This window comes from Castor canadensis, chromosome 9, assembly GCF_047511655.1.
Source record: "Castor canadensis chromosome 9, mCasCan1.hap1v2, whole genome shotgun sequence".
Taxonomy (NCBI): domain Eukaryota; kingdom Metazoa; phylum Chordata; class Mammalia; order Rodentia; family Castoridae; genus Castor; species Castor canadensis.
Genome location: NC_133394.1, coordinates 124,361,073 through 124,380,375, shown reverse-complemented (window position 1 = coordinate 124,380,375; position 19,303 = coordinate 124,361,073). Strand labels below are relative to the sequence as shown.

The window sequence follows — 19,303 nt, the reverse complement described above, 5'->3', positions numbered from 1 at the left end:
TGGAGTCTCAGGACCCAGTTACTGTGGTGGTAATGATGGAAAAGCCTGGTTCTCAGTGCTGTTTGCTTTGCGAGTGCTGTGTTAAATAACACAGGATATTTCTTGCTTGAGATTGGTCAGGGACACGATGGCACCTGTCATTTTGATGGGAAAGCCAAGTTTGGTTCTGTTGAAAGGAACATACTCACTTTCCCTTAGCTCTAGTGTACAGCTTCCTGGTCAGGATGATTCATGTGGAGAGTTCTGCTTTTTTTTTTTTTTTTAAGAAAAAAAAGTCCAAAAATTTTTTTGCTGGGATTTTAAATAAAGTTCTAGAACTAACCCATCACAAGCCAGAGAAGCTACTTCTGGGTAAGGAACTGGTAATTTTCTTCATTGTGTTGGTGGGTGGCTGACTTTAGTGCCCAGGAACCCAAGTTCATGTGGCCCACAGCAGTTAGACAGCCAACCATAAAACATTTTTAGAGGAGACAATTTCATACAGAGAACAGAGTTTTTGCTCACGTAAGAGATTTGAGTTTGAACTGAGTAGAGTGGTTGTTAGAAATCTTATTTGTACAAAGAAATGAAGAACTCTACGACCCAGTGGCAGGTGGAATAATGAGCTTAAATGAGGTGGATAACTGCATTTCAGATTGTCACATGGCTGACCCAAATGAGTGATCAGGACAGGTCCAAAAGTGAGGTCTCGGACTAGAACCCAATGTGAGCTCTCGAGAGCCTAAATCAAAAGCCGGCCCATCAGGCCAGCCTGCCTTGCTCTGTTACCTCTCCTCAGCTCTCTGCCACTGCAGGATGGGACATGCGTCATTTTGGATGGTCCCAAGTGCTTCTTTACTAAACAGTATTTCTACACTACAGTGCACAGATGACATATAATCAGGTATACCATCCAGGGTTCCCGTTCAGAGCCTTTATGTCTGAAGTCAATTCTGTATGAGTCTCTAAACTGACCGCAGTTCTGTAGACACTCATGAAATGGGGTCAATTTTAAGTCTTTTTGATAGATGAACACATATGGGTTGATACTTCTAAAAAAAAGACTCATTGAGACAATTTCAGTTTGGAGTCACAGCCAAAATAAAAGCCAGCTGTGATTCATTCAAAAACAGAAAGAGCCTTCATTAAAAAATATTATTTTATAACATGTAAACAAAAATGACAAAAAAACATAATATTTTCTTGAACTAAATACACTGGGCCTGGTGTGCTGATGACTGTAATTTCAGCTAGTTGGGAGGTGGAGGCAGAAGGATCCCGAGTTCAAGGTTAGCTTACGCAAAGTTAGTGAGACCCTGTCTCAAAAACAAAGACGAAGCCAAAGGGCTTGAGGGTATGGCTTAAGTAGTAGAGTACTTGACCAAGGTAGTGGTTCAATCCCCAGTACCTTCGACAAACGAACAAAAATTCCCACCAGCTCTGTAAAAGAAGGTACGAGTTACAGTGGCAACACTAAAAATAGGTGAAAGCAATGAACTTTGGTATTTTAATTGAGACTAAATTTTCTCTTCCCTTGATGTCTTGACTATTCCACAATCCTCAGGAGACTAGAAATGTTGGAAAAGCAGTATCATGTGACTGTCAAAACAAGGTTCTTACTCTGAGTAGGAAGTGAACAACTCCAGCAGGTCTCAGAGAGAGGCTAGACCACGACAAGGACACTGAAGGTCAGTAGTGGTTCAAGGGAAAGAAACAGAGGCATCAGCTTCAGGAAGGGAAGCTGACTGTGGGGCCTAGGGAGAAGTGGCGTGGAGTTGGGACAGCAGCGCTGACCACTGGTGTCTGGAGACACGGTGGGAGTGGAGTTGTGGCACTGCTGATGCTAGCTGCCCTCTGTCCACATACCATGAGCCACATCCTCTACTGGGCTTTGCCTAATTTCCATGCAGCCAAAGGACATTGCTCCTTGCTGTTCACTCGAGAGAAATGAAAATACATGTCCACACAAAGCCTAGGACACTAATGCTCCCAGCAGCCTTGCATGTAATAGCTGAAAATGGGAAACAACCCAGATGTTCACCAGCAGGTGGCAAAGAGACTGCTACTCAGCCAGTAAAATAAATGGACTACTGATGCCCATCGCAGTAAGAAAAACCTCAAAAATCACTTTACTGAGTAAAACAGGCCAGACTTCCCCTCTCTGTCCATAAACAGGGTACGTGCTTTATAATTCCACGTATATAATGGGAAATGCAAAGTTTTGCTCAGCAGAGAAAACAGCAGGGGTTACATGGAGAAAGGGGAGAATTATAAAAAGCTTGGAGGCCGGGAAAAGGCAGCTCACACATATGATCCTAGCTACCCGGGAGGCAGAGATCAGGAAGATTGCAGTTCGAAGCCAGCCCAGGAAGATAGTTCTTGAGACCCTGTCTCAAAAATACCCAACACAGAAGAAGGACTGGCAGAGTGGCTCAAGTGGCAGAACAGCTGCCTAGCAAGCATGAGGTTCTGAGTTCATATCCCAGTACGAAGGAAGGAAGGATAGAAATTTGGGGGTAATAGAAATGTTTGGTAAATTGTGTTGGTTTCACAGATATGTTCATGTGTCAAAACTCATGAAATTGTACTCATTAAGTATGCAAGTTTATTGTTAAAAATGTTTGAAACATACAAAAAAAAGAACAGGGCCTATTGGGCAGGGAGTGCTCAATAAATTTCAGTTAATAATAGCAGTAGGCATTATTACAATCTCCATTTTAGGAATACAGATAGGAAACGGAAACTCAGGTAACATGTCAAAGGTCACACAGCAGCCAGTGGTATGGCAAGCATGCTGATGACTCCAGGACTTGATCCCCACAATAGGGTAGAGTGTGGAGAGCTAAGAGAGGCAGGCTCAGAAAGACTGTGAGAGGCAGTGTGTCAAAAAAAAAAACCACCAGGGGGCAGTAGGGAGCAGTGGGTATAGGAGAAGAGCTTCCATTGACCTTTTGTGGGAACTCTATTAAGTATAAGAACTTGCTTTTTCATTCAGACCATAAAACTCACCCACTCAAAGAATACATTCAGTGGTTTTAAATACACATTCACAGTGTTGTACAACCATCACCACAATATAATTTCCTAACATTTTTGGCACACAGAAAAGAAACCCTGTACTTATCAGCTGTCACTCCCTAGACAATCACTCATCGACTTTCTGTTGCCATAGTTTGACCTCTTCTCCACATTTTACATGAATGGACTCAAACCATATGTGGCCTTCTGTGCTAGACATCTCTCTTCATATGTTTTCAGGCTTTATCCATGTAATCGCATGTATCAATTCTTCGTTCTTTTTTGGTGGCAGAATGACATACCCTGTATGGAATTTTGTTTATCTGATCATCAGTGCATGGACACTCAAGTTTGTTTCCATTGGGGGGAGGGGCAATAAGAATGATGCTGCTATTCTCAGTAAGTGTGTAAACAACTGATGGCTATTTGGGTGGTTGAAGAGGGAGACAGTTATCAGTCACAGGCACGAACGCCATCCACGCAGAAGGGTTTCTATTTTCAGGCCATCTGGTTTGTTTTGTAATTAGCAAAATGTGTGAGGACATTTGTGAAATATTTTTCTGTGTTGTAAAGAATTCAAGCTTAGGCAATAGGCATTAATGATAGTTTCCTAATTTGGGAAGATTGTTTGAAAAAATAATAGATAACATTTTTGATCTAGGTCAGCATGTATTTTGCAATGTAATTATCACCCTAATTTTTGTGCTAAATATTATTATTCCTATTATGGATGAGGTTTCTGAGGGTGTAGGCTGTGCTGTGGATGTCTGGCTCCAATTCCCCTGGCCCACTTCTGAGTTCCCACAGAGGTGCATGCCCACACATGCTGCATGATTTCACCACCACTGCCACCACCACTACTGCCTCCATCACCACTGCCTCCATCACCACCACCACCACCACCACCACCACTGCCTCCCCGACCACCCCCACTCCCACCACCACAGGCCGCTCTGACTCAGCCTGGGGCTTTCTCAGGAGCCACACGGGTTTGCTCAGAGTGCCTGAAGGACAGCTCTGCAGAACTGGAATCTAAAGACCCCAGGCAACCCTAAAAGCTTCTTTCTTTCCTTCCAGATGTTTTACATCAGGGATCAGCAAATTTCTGCTGTTAAAGACCAGATAATAAATATTTTCAACTTTGTAAGCCATAAGGTTTCTGACACAACTATTCAACTCTACAATTTTAGCACAGAAGCAGCCATAGACAGTACTAAAAGAATGGACTTGGCTGTATTCCAGTAAAACTTTATTTACAAAAAGGCATTATATAGGATTTGACCTGCTAGTTGTTGTTTGCTGACCCCCATTCTCCCTTTCCTCTGAAGATTCTGCTGGGGAGCTGACCCCTGTTGATCCCAAAGTTAACTCATTCATTACCACACTGTTTTTCTTCCCTGTATGGTCTTCCTACTCCCCCCCAATTCCTTTTCTTGAGGTCTGTTTTTAGGGGAACTTAATTGGCCAACCAGGAAAATGCTATTCAGTGCAGCGTTATACCAGGGTGAGGAGGCAAGTGTGAGATGCTGTTCTGCTCCTGAGTAACCCTAGACACACGACCTCACTTCTTTGTGCCTCAGTTTCTTCATCTGTAAAGTGGGCATCATCACAGAACCTACTGCAAAGGGCTTTTGGGAGGATTTTATGAGTTAATTGGTGTGAACAGTAGTATGTCCATGATTCTAAAAGGGGGACTGTTGTGGGCGGGGAGCTAGGATGGGGAGGAAGAAAGGAGGGGGGTTGGGAGATGGATATGATAGAAGTATATTATATATGTATGAAAATAGCATAATGAAACCCTCTAGCACTGTTTAAAAGGAAGGAGAGGAGGGGGCTTAACAAAGAGTAATATAGAGCTAGTGGAGGGGCTCAAGTGGTAGAGCCCCTGCCCAACAAGCATGAGGCCCCGAGCTCAAACTCCAGTACCACCAAAAAAAAAAAAAAAAGAAGGAGTAATATAGACTGGGTGAATTTGACCCAAGTGTATTATATGCATGTTTGCAAATACCACACAAAACCCCTTGGTACAATTCATTATGCTAATAAAATTTTAAAGAAAGAGTAGCGTGTCTGCCAACAGGGCATTTAGCTGTCACAAAACACAGACCTGAGAATAGTTCATATTTTTCGTTCATTCATGGAAATGCACCTGGAAGCCCTCTTTGCAGGAAAACTTCTGATTGAATTGATGGATTTAAAAAATATTTTAAGACTTTATTTGTATTTAGCAATTTTAGGTTCATAGCAAAAGTAAGAGGAAGGTACAGAGATTTCTCATACTTCCTCCCTACACACATGCACAGCCTCTGGCATTATCAGCATCCTCAATCAGAGTGTACATTTGCCACAATCCAGGAACCTACATTGACACATCGTCGTCACCCAAAGTCCACGATTTACTTCAGGGTTCACGCTTGGTGTTACATATTCTGTGGGTTTGGACAAACATGTAATAACATGTATCTATCATTTTTGTGGCTTACTGGGAGAAATATAAATGGTTGACAAGTGCTCTACATTTTCCCTAGTTTGTGTCTTGATGACTTAAAAATCTTTTGTGTTTAAAAAACACAAGGAGGTTTTATGTTTTAGGGCTCAATGCTGAAATACTTATGAATGAAATAATGTGTCAGGAATCATCTTTAAAATGATCTCTGGGGAGAGAGTGGATGTGGCTATGGATGAAACAAGATTGGTCCTGACATGACATTTGTCAAAGTTGGGTGATGGCTTTTGGGAGCTCATTATAACATCTTCTCCATTTTTCCATTTGTGTGAAATTTTCCATTAATGTCAGTGTTTCATTTAAGATCCCACAACTTCAGAATTTGTAAATAAAACTTTGCTGTTGTGAGAGCTACATTGTAAGAGGGAAAGAGAAAATTGCCTCCATCTAGGGGCTGAGGACCACCATACTTTGATTCTATCGGAATTCTTTCCTTCTTTTTGTTTTTGTTGTTGTTGTTGTTGTTGGGACTGGGGTTTGAACTCAAGCTTCAGGCTTGCAGAGATGGTACTCTACTGTATGAGCCATACCTCCAGTCCATTTTGCTCTGGTATTTTGGAGATGGGGGTCTCTTGAACTATTTGCCCAGGCTGGCCTGGGCAAACAGAGATCCTCTCAGTCTCAGCCTCCACATAAGAATTACAGGCCTGAGACACTGGCACCCAGCTTCTTTTTCATTCTTGAGTATATCCATCACATATCAGCAGAGGAGGGAATGAAACTCATGACACTCAGTTGGGTTAGGCGGACATGGTGACACTCAGTAAGGATGAGGAAGTGGGCCTTAGTCATACATTAGCAAACTTCAGAAAGAATATTAGAAAATAATATTGAAAACAGCCAAAAGAGTTCAGATTTCTGCATATGGTGGTGCATGCCTGTAAGCCCAGCATTTGGGAGGCAGAGGCAGGAGGATCGTGGGTTTGAGGCCAGCCTGTGCTACATAGTGGGACTCTGTCTTAAAGAAACAAAACAAATAAGAAAGGTCAGATCATGTTTAAGAAAACTTTTAGGATGTGTAAAGGGACTATAGTATTTGTACAGCATTGCAAAACACTGGAGATCTATAAAAGAGGACACAGTCTGCTTTTGGAATATTGACTCAAAGTTCATGATCCCTAAGAATCCTCAGGCTATGAATGAGCCTTTTCCTGGGTTATAATTGCTCATGACTGTAGGGCCTTTGGAACTGATGGAGGAGAAGGCAGGGAAGAAGGTTGTACCTGGAAAGCAACAGAGTTCCCTGTGTTAGCAGGTCAGAAAGCCTGCAATCATTAATGACCTTGTGGCTTCTGGTTCAGACCAGTGGCCCCAACACTATTTATCCTGTGCCTTCATGCTCCTCTTTGAGGTTTCTATTGTGACCTTCAGTTGTGGATAACACAGGACAGTGTTTAGATCTTTCACTTTTACAGTACGTGACTTGCAAATCTACTGACTTAAAGGGGCTAATAGTCTTGTGTCAAGTCACCGGTAGAATTTGAATGAAAACCTCTGAGTCCTGCCTGGTTTAGCAGTTATCCCATGTGGCTTTGCTGTTTGCACAGATTATGTGGTGGCTTTGAGTTGAAAAATCGTGCTAATTTACAGTGAGAATCAAATCAAACCATTACGTTGGACAATGTGCCAGTGGATCCTCAGGGGCTGTGAGGGCTTGGGTGATGGTTTCTCACATGCACACATCCGTCTCCTCGTGCCTCTTTCACTCTGGCATGTGAACATATTTTGCATTCAGATCCAGTAATTTGTCACAAGTCTGAACTAAAAGTATAATGCTCAATTCTGGAATAACCCAATGTGGTATGAAGCAGGTGGGACTTTCTTAGATAAGAGAAATTTCATCTGGAAGTGATCATGAATAATTCTTTTGAGCTCTGTTTATGCTGATACATCTTAATATCAGACTTTATTTAAAAAAAAAGAAAAGCTTTTAGAGTGCCATGTGCAATAAAAGCTTCACCAAGGAGAGGCACCTGCCTTTCGTTACTGGTAAGAGCACACCGTTCCTGCAGTTTTTAATTCCCACACTACCATAATGTAACACAACCACTTATGCAGTATAATATATAAAATCTGCTGGGGAATTCAATAATCATGGAATTAAGTTTGAGGTCTTTCAATAACGTTTTACCTATTAAGCATTGTCACTATAATTGCTAAATAATGGCTTGAATAAGACTGGAGACAACATATTTGGGAAAGTGCATAGATGACGCGTGGAAGAAGTGACCAAGGCTGATGTGTCAGAGAGATGAAATCTCCAGAAGCTTATGGATCCTTCCAGAAAGCACTGAGCCTGCGCCAAGCCTGGCAGGCTGTTTGCGTATGGTGAGAAGTATGGAAGGTTGGCTTGGTAAGTGTGGAGGCAGAGTAGACAGTGAGGATGAGTTCAGCTAAAAGTAATAGAATGCCTAACTTATAGTGTTGCGTGTCCTCATTCCTCTCACATGGTGCTTGGTAATTTCACCAGGGAGCCTGTTATTAACGTACTCTCTCAGGCCCTGCCTCAGATCTATTGAACCGAATGTTCATGTTAACGAGATTTCCAAGTGATTCATAGGCACATTAAAATGTGGTTTAGGCAATAAAGATATTTAGATATCTCACTTAATAAGGGTCCGGAGGCAAGCAATTCCGTGACATCAACAGCAGGCTTTCATCTCCTTTTACTCTGTTATCCTCAGCAGGCTGACTCTTTGGCTTTTTGGGTTGTAGCCTCGGAGCTCCAAGAGAGCTGCTGTAGTTTGTCTCACAAGTGAATTCCAAGGAAGGATGGTATAGACATCTTCTGGTGTGTCATTGACCAGACCTAGGTCCCATGTTGACTTTCAAACTAATCTTTGGGAAGAGAAATGGTGTGACGAATTTATACTGTTCATTTACAGTAAAATATTGATTACCTATTATGTGTCAAAACTAAGGTCACGGGTCTCTATCCATTGTCTGAACAAAATTAGGGTTCTGATAGTAAGGAAATGGGGGAGTTGTTATTAGGTAGAAATCAATATCTGCCACAGGTAGGTTGACACGAGATCTAGAAAGGTCTTCAAAATCATCTCAAGAATAAGTTGATCCAGTCATCTATGGGGAATACAGAGAGCAGTGTCATCATATTTGTTTTGAGAAGCAAACTCAGCCATGTGGAGGACACTAAGGAGACCTTTGGAGGATGCAAGTGAGAGATGATTATGATTGAGCAAGTGCAGGAATGAAGGAAGGGATACATTTGGTAGGCTCTGCAATGTGCAGTTGGTGATACACTGTGTGTGGATGATGAGGAAGAGAGATGTGTCACTGAGACTTTGGGAGGACTGTTCATCAGCTGAAGCTAGTTGGCTTTAAAAAATCTATGTAGTTTAAAAATCTATGTAGTTAGCACATGCAAATCATGTGATACGTAATGCTACAACCTTGACTTTCCACCTAATAAGTCATGAACTAATTGCTATGTCAGTACATATAGAACGTTCCTCTCACCTTAATTTGCTTATTACTATTATTTATCTGAAAAATATTGTGAAATAAACAAGCTAAATCCATTAATAATGTGATCAGTTTAAGAAACCGTAAGACTAGAGAAAGAATCACCTCCTCCTTCTTGCTTCTGGAGCATATGCCTCCCCCAATTTTTGTCCAAAGGTAATACAGACATACTGAGAGGTTCCTATATACAAAGACCTCTTATCTATAGTTTTGCTTTAAATTGAATTCTGTTATGAGTATCATGATGAAATCTTATGCCCGGAATGTGATTTCTTCATTCAGTGTATCCACACTGTGTATGCTACCCACCTGTTAGTCATCTGGTAGCCATCTCAACTATTACAGGATTGCAGTGTATGTGTCCCAGCAACCTTTATTTCATTTACTAATGGGGCCAATGTGCAAGAGTAGTGATGCTGGCAACTCATAATGCCAAGGAGAAGCTATAAAGTACTTCCTTTAAGTGAGAAGGCAAAAGCACAGTAAGATTTTGAGAAAGAGACCACATTTACATGTTTGTTACAGTATACTGCTATAATTTTTCTATTTTATTATTGCTGTTGTTAAGCTCTTACTATACCTGCTTTATAAATTAAACTTTATCACAGGTATGTATGTTTAGGAGAAAATGTAGTATACTGAGGGTTTGGTACTATTTAGGTTTCAGGGACCCACTGAAGGTCTTGGAATGTATGCCCCTTAGGTAAGGAAAAACTACTGCGCCTCCCCAAACACACCACAATGTACAGTTTCCATTCTTACTCTTTTCCACAAGAATTCAGCCCTTTATTGTCACAACCACTTGTATGCTAAGAATAATCAGTGTTAATAACTTGATCTTAAAATTTACCCTTTTTCCTTTTCTATTTAGATTATAGAGTGATCCATACAATCTACATTTAGTGAGCTTCTAATACACTAAACCATTAAAAATTTTGTTTTGTTCATTTTCTCTCTTCACTAGGGAATAAGCTTCAGGAGGGCATAGGGGTTTGCTTATAACAGTTCACATATATAACCCCCAAATAAGTGCTCAGTAAAGATCTGTGGTTAAATGAGCAAATTTTCGGCACTTTATCTGTGCTGTTCTTTGTCTTGACACATTTAACACCCCAGAGCTTTTCCTTGTGCCTCTGTTCCGTGTCTTTTCCCCACGACCTCATAGAGGATGCTGCAGGGTGCCAACTGGTTTTAATATTAACTTAAAAGGGATGGGGGCGGTCCAGTAAGGAATTCTTTCAGAGCAGTCACTTGAGGCTGCCTCAGTGAGACACAGGACAGTTGTTCACTGCCTGTTTCCCACTGCATGAAGGTCAAGTGGACTGCATAAACATTTAGAATCCCTTCATGGGGGGTGGTGGAGAATGTAAGCAGCTGATGAATCTGCATAATACTCAGGTTCACAGTAATGCAAGGTGGCAGGCCTGTCCTTTCCAAAAGAAGGCATCAGGTGACTATATGTAATACATATCAGAGCATTTTTATCCTGCAGTCACTACAGTACTAATATTACCTGTTTAGAGATGAGGAAACCTATCTGTAGACAAGACAACACAGTAAGGAGAGAGAGCTGAGATCCCAATGTAGCATTCCTGACTCCAAACTCCAATTCGTTTTTACCCCGTGCCATTTTTTCATGAAAGTTCAGAACAGATTTTCGATAGTTTTTCTTTTTCACTGTTGTACCTTTTTTAAAAAGTCAGTTCTTGCACTTGATCTACATTTCACGACAAACTACGTATCATTTCTCACTCCCTCCTTTCTTCTTTCCTTCCATTTATAGTGCAACAGATGATAATTTTTCGTGATGTTCTGTCATTGGCCTATTTTATTTTAAAATGCCAGATAAAACCATCAGTATTCACTTGGGGAAACTGCTGGAAAATATGACTTCAGCTATATTTTTTTCTAAAATGCTATATTTGCTGGTCTCTACTCAGAGCAATAGAAACACAGATGATGGTGGTGGCTGGAACTGCTGCTAGTTTTTAGGCCCCTTTTCTCATAAACATTTATGATGACCAAGTTTACTTTTAAAAAACATATGCTGAGGCCAGGCGCCAGTGGCTCATGCCTGCAATCCTTGCTACTTGGGAGGCAGAGATCAGGAGAATTGTGGTTCGAAGCCAGCCTGGGCAAATAGTTCATGAGACCCTATCTCAAAAATACCTAACACAAAAAGTGCTGATGGAGTGACTCAAGTGGTAGAGCGCCTGCCTAGCAAGCGTGAGGCCCTAAGTTTGAACTCCAGTACTGAAAATAAATAAATAATAAAAATATATGCTGAATAGTGATAACTTTTTCAGATTTGAAGATGTGTAGGGGAAAAAGCACACTGTGTATTAAGAGTTGGAAGAACAACAATGTATATTCATCTAGAAAACCCATCCTCTGAGCAGGCATTTCCATCACAAAGGATTAATGGTAGCTGGCAGTCAAGAACCTTGACCATGTCTGGTCACAGATGCATCTTTGTACCTTTTCCTGTAGTTCCAAGATTCTCTATTCTCCAGCAAAACGGGACTCTATTTTTTCCAAGCTTTCCTCTTTTTGCTCATTATTGTTTCTTTTGCTCAGAGAGGTTTTTTCTTCCTCTACTTCATAAAAGCATCCCATCTCTCCCAGCTCAAATGCTACCTACTCCTGAAAGCTTGCCTGGATTTGCTTCCATGCCTTTATACCTCTTAAGTCTTTGTTTGCCCCTTCTTTAGGACACGTGTACTTTATCTTTTACTTTATTTCTGCCCAAATTTAGAGACTTATTTAAAAATTATTCATAAAAACAAATGAGTCAAAATACTTTGAGGACTGGGAATGTAGTTTGGTCAGATCAACTTACCTAGTATGTACAAGGCCCTGGGTTTGATCCCCAGCACCTTAAAACAAACAAACATGTGCACTGCTTTGACAGTTAGCAATAATTTCTGCTAATGGTGTAATGGGGCAGGATTGCAGATCAGTAGCCTACATTTTTTTTAATTGCTTACCATAGTGTTTGAAGAAGAACAATTCAATTTGAATGCCTGTAGACTGGCATTGTACACTCTATCCCTCCAAGGCTCCCCACTCCCCAGTGCCTCCTGCTGGACATGTTTCCTGTTTACATCCCCTGCCTGACCCCCATGGTCCATGTAGTGACTAAATCAATCACTTGACACAACAGGTCCATATCATGGCCCTGTCACTTACTAGCTGTCTATCTCAGCTTAATGTAGAGGCTCTAGTAAGATCTTTGAATGGCCCTTTGTATTTAAGGTGGCTTTAAAGACAGATGGATTTTTAAATGGCTGGTATATTTTTGCATAGAGGCTTAAATACAGACATTTGTGTGGCCATGGATTAAAAATTCTTGGAATGACTTAAAGACAAGCATATTTATCATTGAATTGAAAGGGCTCTCTGAAAAACTGCCTTCGATTCATCTTTAGGCCTTAGAAACAGACGTGGAGCTTTTTTGCTGGGAGTCAAGAAGCTGAGGTAGGTTGAATGGGGTCAGCGAAAATACATGCAGTCATTCCAATACTTGAGAATCTTGTGCCCATTGTAGATATCAGTAGCAGTCATGTTACCTAGTCAGGGGCCCTTGGTCCTTACCACTGTGCTATGGTTCCAGTATGGTTAGTCCCCACCAAAACCCATGTGAAGGCTTGATGCCCAGGGCCCAGTGTGGGAACATAATGGGAGGTGTTGGGGGATGTGGGAGGAGTCCTTATGAATGGATTCAGTAAGAGTTCTCACTCTGGAAAACCAGATTCACTATGGTGAGATTGCGTTGGTACAATGAGGCTGCCTCTTGGCTTCATCTCTTCCACAATTGCTTACCTTTCTGCTTTCCCATGAGCCCCTCACTGGATGTACCCAGTCCTGGACTTCCCAGCCTAAATAAGCCTCTGTTTGCTTGGGTTTTTTTTTTTTTGGCGGGGGGTGGATGTGGCAGTACTAGGGTTCTTGAACTCAGGACCTTGCACTTTCTAGCCAAGAACTCTACTACTCAGGCCACATCTCCAGCCATTTTTGCTTTAGGTTATTTTCCAGATAGGGTCACAAAATTTTTGCCCAACCCTCAGATCATGATCCTCCTGCCTTTGCCTCCTGCATAACTGGGATTACAGGCATGTACCCACCATGCTCAGCTTGTTCTTTAAGACAGGATCTCATTAGCTTTTTGCCCAGGCAGGTCTCAAACCATAATCCTAATCTCTATCTCCTGAGTAGCTGGAATTACAGATGTAAACCACCGTGCCTGGCTAAACTTTATATTCGTTATAAACTACTCTGTCTTAGCAAAGGAAAATGGGCCAAAACACACTCCTGATGGATTTCCACTTCCAACAGATCAGAGTTGAGAAAAGAGATAAGCCAGGGTGAAACACACTGGCATTTTGCAATGAGAGAACTTTAGGGGCATTCCTTTAGTTAAAAATGGAAGTCTTGAATTTATTGAAGGTTAGTAGGAATTAAAGTCAAAAGTACATTAGAAATTAGGAATGCTGTGAAGCTGCTACTTATTCCTTGGTGCTCTTTCACTTAAGAGGTTTTTAAAACTCATTTTGCAATGTCTATCAGATGGCATTGGTGCAACTGTGGAAGCAGGGCTTGGGTGTCAAGTAGCTTGCTCACATCTCACAGCCAATGGAAAGCCGTGCCACTAAGTCCCCAGAGAAGCCTGTGACCATAAGCCTGTGGTCTTGCATGAGGTCACACCAGCTCCCAGATCATATGCTAAGTATGTAATTTCCTTATCACAACACTTTTTCTACTGTTAACAGTTTAGGTAAATATAAGTGGTCAGATTCCCCCTTATTGTCTTTCAGCTGTCCCCTGCTTGAACAGTCCTTCTATACTGAGGCCTCCATTTTTCACAAATGTGATGTAGTCCCACAGCAAAAACAGGAGACAGGAAATAGCAAAGGATAAAGGGGAAAGGCGAGGGTCAGGGCAAAAGCTTCCCACGTCTTCCATTCTCAGCCTAGCCATGAGTCAGACAGAAACCTTAAGGAGGTCCTAGAAGCCAAGGGACAGAATCAGATTGAGAGAAGATTGAGAAGCAAAGAGAGAGAGAGAGAGAAAGAGCATATTTGCAATTCAGAATGCATTTACAGCCAACACTGACTCTCTTAAAAATGTCTGCATGGTCAGATAATAGTCATGAATTCTGTAGAGCTTCTAATGTTTTACAATGGGAAGTCCTGTTATGTCCATGCCTTGCGTTCTGTGCCACCGGTGTCAGGATCTCCTGTGAGGCATGAGTGGCTCCTCTGAGGCAGCAGAATTCTAAGAGTTAGAGAGGGTTTCGATCAGAAGCTGGTTAGTGTTCATACATGGTGGTGTTTTGCTGCTACTGGAAGTAGGTGGCAGTCATGGCTCTGAACGTCTTATTCCACAAAAAGCCAGCTGAATGTGACCTTTTAAGGACCATGAGAGGCAACCACACAACAAATTTCCAAATGCTCTCTCAAAGGATGCTCAGAACTGACCCCTAGGAAGGATGCAAGTCTCACCCGTAGGTTTCCTTCTAAGAGCAATATTTTTCCCTTTTTTGTTTCTCTGGTATTTAAAAACCAGAGAAGGTTTCTGAAGTTTAAAAACTTAAGACAAATCATAAAATGTTTGGGAAGTTACTTGCTTATTGTCAGTGTCCTCCACTAGACTGAGAACCCTGTGAAGTCCAACTGCTCACCCTTATGCTAGAGCTTGTGCCGGGCTTCTCTATGTAGTTACTTTAGTCTTGGGTCAGTCGTTCACATGGGTCAAGGATGAGTTTCTATAGGAGTGAACATCACCTCCCCCATCCATTATGCAATTCACCTGAAGAACTGGATTTCTTCTAGGCATAAAGCTTTTTATTTTATTTTTTTTTTGGCAGTACTGAGGTTTGAACTCAGGGCCTCATGCTTGCTAAGCAGGCACTCTACCACTTAAGCCATACCTCCAGCCTGGATTTCTTCTATAAAGGAGGACATCGTATTGTTAAATACCAGGGCCTCCTTCTACTGAAAGACTCAAATCTCTGCCTCCTGAACCCAGGCCAAGCAGCAGGGGCACATCCCATGATGGGATAGATTCAAACTCCCTGGACTCAACCCTGCTTATTCCATTTAATAGCTATGCAACTTTGGCACATTATTTAACTGGTCACACTGACCTCTGAAAGTTGATGTTAGAGATAAATATGTTTAAATGCTTAAATTTTAAGGGCTGAAATTTATATATTTTTTAGTTCAATGCATGGACCCTAATGATATCTATTCTAGTAGGAGCTCAGTAAATATTTGTTGAATAAAAGAATGAATGAAGTTTATCCCCTCAGATTGTAGTTTTATCATCTGTACATAAAGAGATTTGGTTGTAGAGTAACTTTTCAGTTCTAATGTTCTGTGGAATAAGTTATGACAATGTTAGTAGTTATGATAATTTTGGTAGTGTTACTAATTTTTTGAGGATTATTATGAGGATGATAAAAATTCAAGTTATATACTGAAAAAAGTCAAACAAGATGAATGAAAAATTGGACAAAAAGAGGAAATGTTTTAGAAGTTGCTCTAAGTCCAATGACAAGCTGGTCTTTGATTTAATGTGTGTCTGTGGTCAGCACAGGCCAGAGTGTGCAGCTTCTCCAAGGGTGTTTAACATCTCCACGACAGTCACCAGTCATTTAGTTTGACTACGTCTTTGGCAATGGACATGAACTCTTCTGACATCAGTTTTCATATGATGCCCTGGGCATGAAATATGAAACCATTAAGCAATGTGAGCCATTGCTGAAGTCAACACAATTCATTTAGTTGAAGTTTTGTGCATTTATGAGATTATATCCATATTTTATCTGATTCACTTAACAGTATTGTCACTAAATAATTGTTAAATCAAAGAACAATTGATCAAGAATTACTATAGTAGCTGTGTATGGTGATACATTCCTGAAATTCCAGCACCTCTGAGGCTGAGGCAGGATGACTGTGAGTTTGATGTTGCATAATGAGACCCGGCCTAAAAAAAAATTTATATATACATATAATGAATGTCTACAAAACAATTATTAAAAAAAAACCCAATAGAAAAATGAGCTAATAGAGATGAGCAATTTATAGTAAAAACGCAGTCATTTAACATATGAATAAAAGCAGGCAATCAGGGAAAGGTAGATTAAAGTAAGAAAATAATGTTTTCTATTCATTAGATTTGCAAAGCTTCTGAGTTGGCATCAGGGTTAGGGAAATGTGAGGAAGCAGGCACACAAGTGCCACTGGTGGGAACGCAAGTCACTCTGTAGAGAATAAGGTGGTGGCAGTGATGCTGAAGATATGACTACCTTTTACTCAGTGTTATGGACCATGTGTCCTCCCAGATTCATCTGTTGAAACAATGAACCCCAATGGATTTTTGGAGGTAATTGGGTCATAAGAGTGGATTCCTCATGATGAGATCTGTGTCCTCATAAGGACACACACAGGAGAGCTTGCTTCCTCTTTGGCATGTAAGGAGCCAAGATGGCAGCTATGTGTGACCCAGGAAGCACATACTCAGTGGACACTGGATGTACTGGTGCCTTGATCTTAGACGTCCCAGACTCCAGAACTCTGTGAAATAGATGTTTTATTGTTTTAGCCACCCAGTCTATGCTAATTTGTTATAACTGCCTGAACTAAGATGCCCAGCAATTAGACATGTGCACAAGGAGATGATTACAAGGGTGTTGTTGCCATGGCAAAAGAAAGAAGAAGAAGAAGGAGGAGGAGGAGGAGGGGGAGGAGGAGGAGGAAGAGGAGGAGGAAGAGGAAGAAGAAGAAGAAGGAAGAAGGAGAAGAAGGAGAAGAAGAAGAAGAAGAAGGAGGAGGAGGATGAGGAGGAAGGAAGAAGGAGGAGGAGAAGGAGAAGAAGAAGGAGGAGGAGAAGGAGGAGGAGGAGGAGGAAGAAGAGGAAGAAGATGAAGAAGAGGAAGAAGAGAAGAAGAAGAAGAAAGAAGAAGAAGAAAGAAGAAGGAGAAGGAGAAGGAAGGAGAAGGAGAAGGAGAAGAAAGAAGAAGAAGAAGAAAGAAGAAAAGAAGAAACCAGATGCTGGTGGCGCACACCTGTAATCCTAGCTACTTATGAGGCAGAGATCAGGAGGATCTAGTTTCAAGGCCAGCCCAGACAAATAGTTCACAAGGACATATCTTGAAAATACCCAACATAAATAAGGACTGGTGGAGTAGCTCAACTGGAAGAGTGCCTGCCTAGCAAGTGTGAGGCCCTGAGTTCAAACCCCAGTACCACAAAAAAAAAAAAAAAGAAAAGAAAAGGGAAAAAATCTAAGTGTCCACTAAAAAGGAATTAGATAATTAAACTATGAATTGTCATACAATTGAACATTGTTCAGCAGTTAAAATAACATTGAATATATAAAAAAGCAATTTATATTATGTGTATAACATAATGCTGCATATAATATTCCTTTATATTGTTCTTGAATTGCTACCTATGGGACTAATATATAAAAAAATAGAGGGAGAGAGGTACACCCAGTGCAGGGTAGTGGTTACCTCTTGAGATTCAGGGAAAACTATAAATAACATTTTATTTCTTAAAAAATACATATATCTACATATGTACAAAAATATCTAAAATTGTTAAGACTGAGTAGCAGCTAGATGGGTCCATTTTCTGTTGCTGTAACAGAATGCCTGAGATTGGGTGGCTCATGAACAATAGAGGTTTATTTAGCTCACAGTTCTGGAGGCTGGGAAGTCCAAAATCAGGAGGCTGCATCTGGCGAGGGTCTCTCTTACATACTTCAACTCATGGCAGAAAGCAGAAGATTGAGTAGCCCAGCGAGCCAACCCACTCATGCCAGAAAGGCACTAATCCACAGATGAGGGTGGAGCCCCCATGACCCAAACACTTCCCCACACTAACACAATGGCAACCAAATTTCAACATGAGTCTTGGTGGAGACAAACCGTTTCAAACCACAACAATGGGTGTCTGTCATATGCTATTTAAAGTGGGGAGAAATATTTTGCAATTTAAAGAAACATAGGAAACATGAATGCTATAATTAACAGTCCAGGATCATATTCCAATCCTTTATAGATTAGGGATAACCTCTTTTTTCTTTCTACTTAGCATTTCAGAGCCTCCAGGTTGTCTTATGAGGACCCAGTGTTGGGTTAAGGACCTTCTATCTGTATGGCTTCATGGCACCCTCTCTCTCTTTCTTCTTGTGCTTTCCACCCATTTCCTGTTTTCTTGTTGTGTGAGCTCAGTGGACCATGATATGTTCTTCTATGGGCAGGTGGCGTGTCCCCAGGGACTGGTGTGTGGTGATGTGCAATAGATGTTTAGTAAGTGACTGAATAAATAGTTGAAATGGCTACTTCGGTGGGTTAAGTTCAGTGGAGCACACAGTGAGCCAGGGTTAGTTATATGAACTTGCCACTTGATGACTTGAAACTGTGAAGCAGCATTTGTTGACACAGAGGGGCTGTGTACCCCTCTTTTGGATTCTGCCAGCCTGTACACCCCAGTTTCACACTTGGAGAAGAAGAGCAGCTGTGTGAAGTTGTCCATGGAAATTGATTCTAAATCTGGTCCTAGAGTCACTGATGCATCCAACTAAAGAACCAGGGTCTCATTCAGCTTTGGCAGGGCCCAAATCTCATCCAGAGTCCTCCAGCACTTGCTTCCCCTGGCCACAGTCGGGACCACCGTTCCTGACCTCCACATACCCAGCAGCCACATCTCCACTCTCTCCTGGGTTCAGGTCATCTGGCTGCAGCTACCCTCTCAGCCTGGTCTTGGTGGGCAGCTTTCAGTGAATCTCATTTCCTCATCACCAACTTCTGGCCTGGCTGGACCCCTGAGAAGGAACCCAACAAGAACTTGCTTTCCTCCTTCCCTCCCTTCCCTTCCCTTTCCTCACTCCCTTCCTTTTTTCCCCTTCCTTTCCCTTTCTCCCTCCCTCTCTTCCTCCTTCCTTCCTTTCTCATTCATTCGTTCATTCATCTAGACATCAATCCACTCCTTTATTAGAATTTTTTTGCCATTTCCAGCTCATCTTTATCTAGTCTAGCTAGCATAAGCAGGTACCCCAAGAACTATGAGAGAGGCTGAATGCTTTCACTGATAAACTGTGTTTTGCCTAGAAGCTGCTTGAAGCTGGTGGCTGTCTTGAGAACCCCTTGGCCATCAGGTCCTGAAGTCTTACAACACAAAGCCCTGTGTTTGTAGCAGGTGGAATCTGCTAGGAAGGTTCTAACAAGAGGCCCATGAGGAAACTACCAGGACAGAGAGAGCTCTGCCCAACCCAGCCAAGACCTCTGGTGAATTATGTTCCCTT

The 19,303-nt window shown here is 41.6% G+C and overlaps 1 protein-coding gene and 1 non-coding gene across 5 annotated transcripts in view; one reads left to right on the top strand and one right to left on the bottom strand.

The window, feature by feature from the left end:
- The window catches only part of Tbc1d1 (TBC1 domain family member 1), a 200,594-nt gene that overhangs the window by 38,200 nt on the left and 143,091 nt on the right, over positions 1–19,303 (top strand). The window lies entirely within an intron of this gene.
- Trnaa-agc (transfer RNA alanine (anticodon AGC)) lies at positions 14,847–14,919 on the bottom strand. Its single transcript has one exon. It is a non-coding gene; the product is annotated as a tRNA-Ala (tRNA).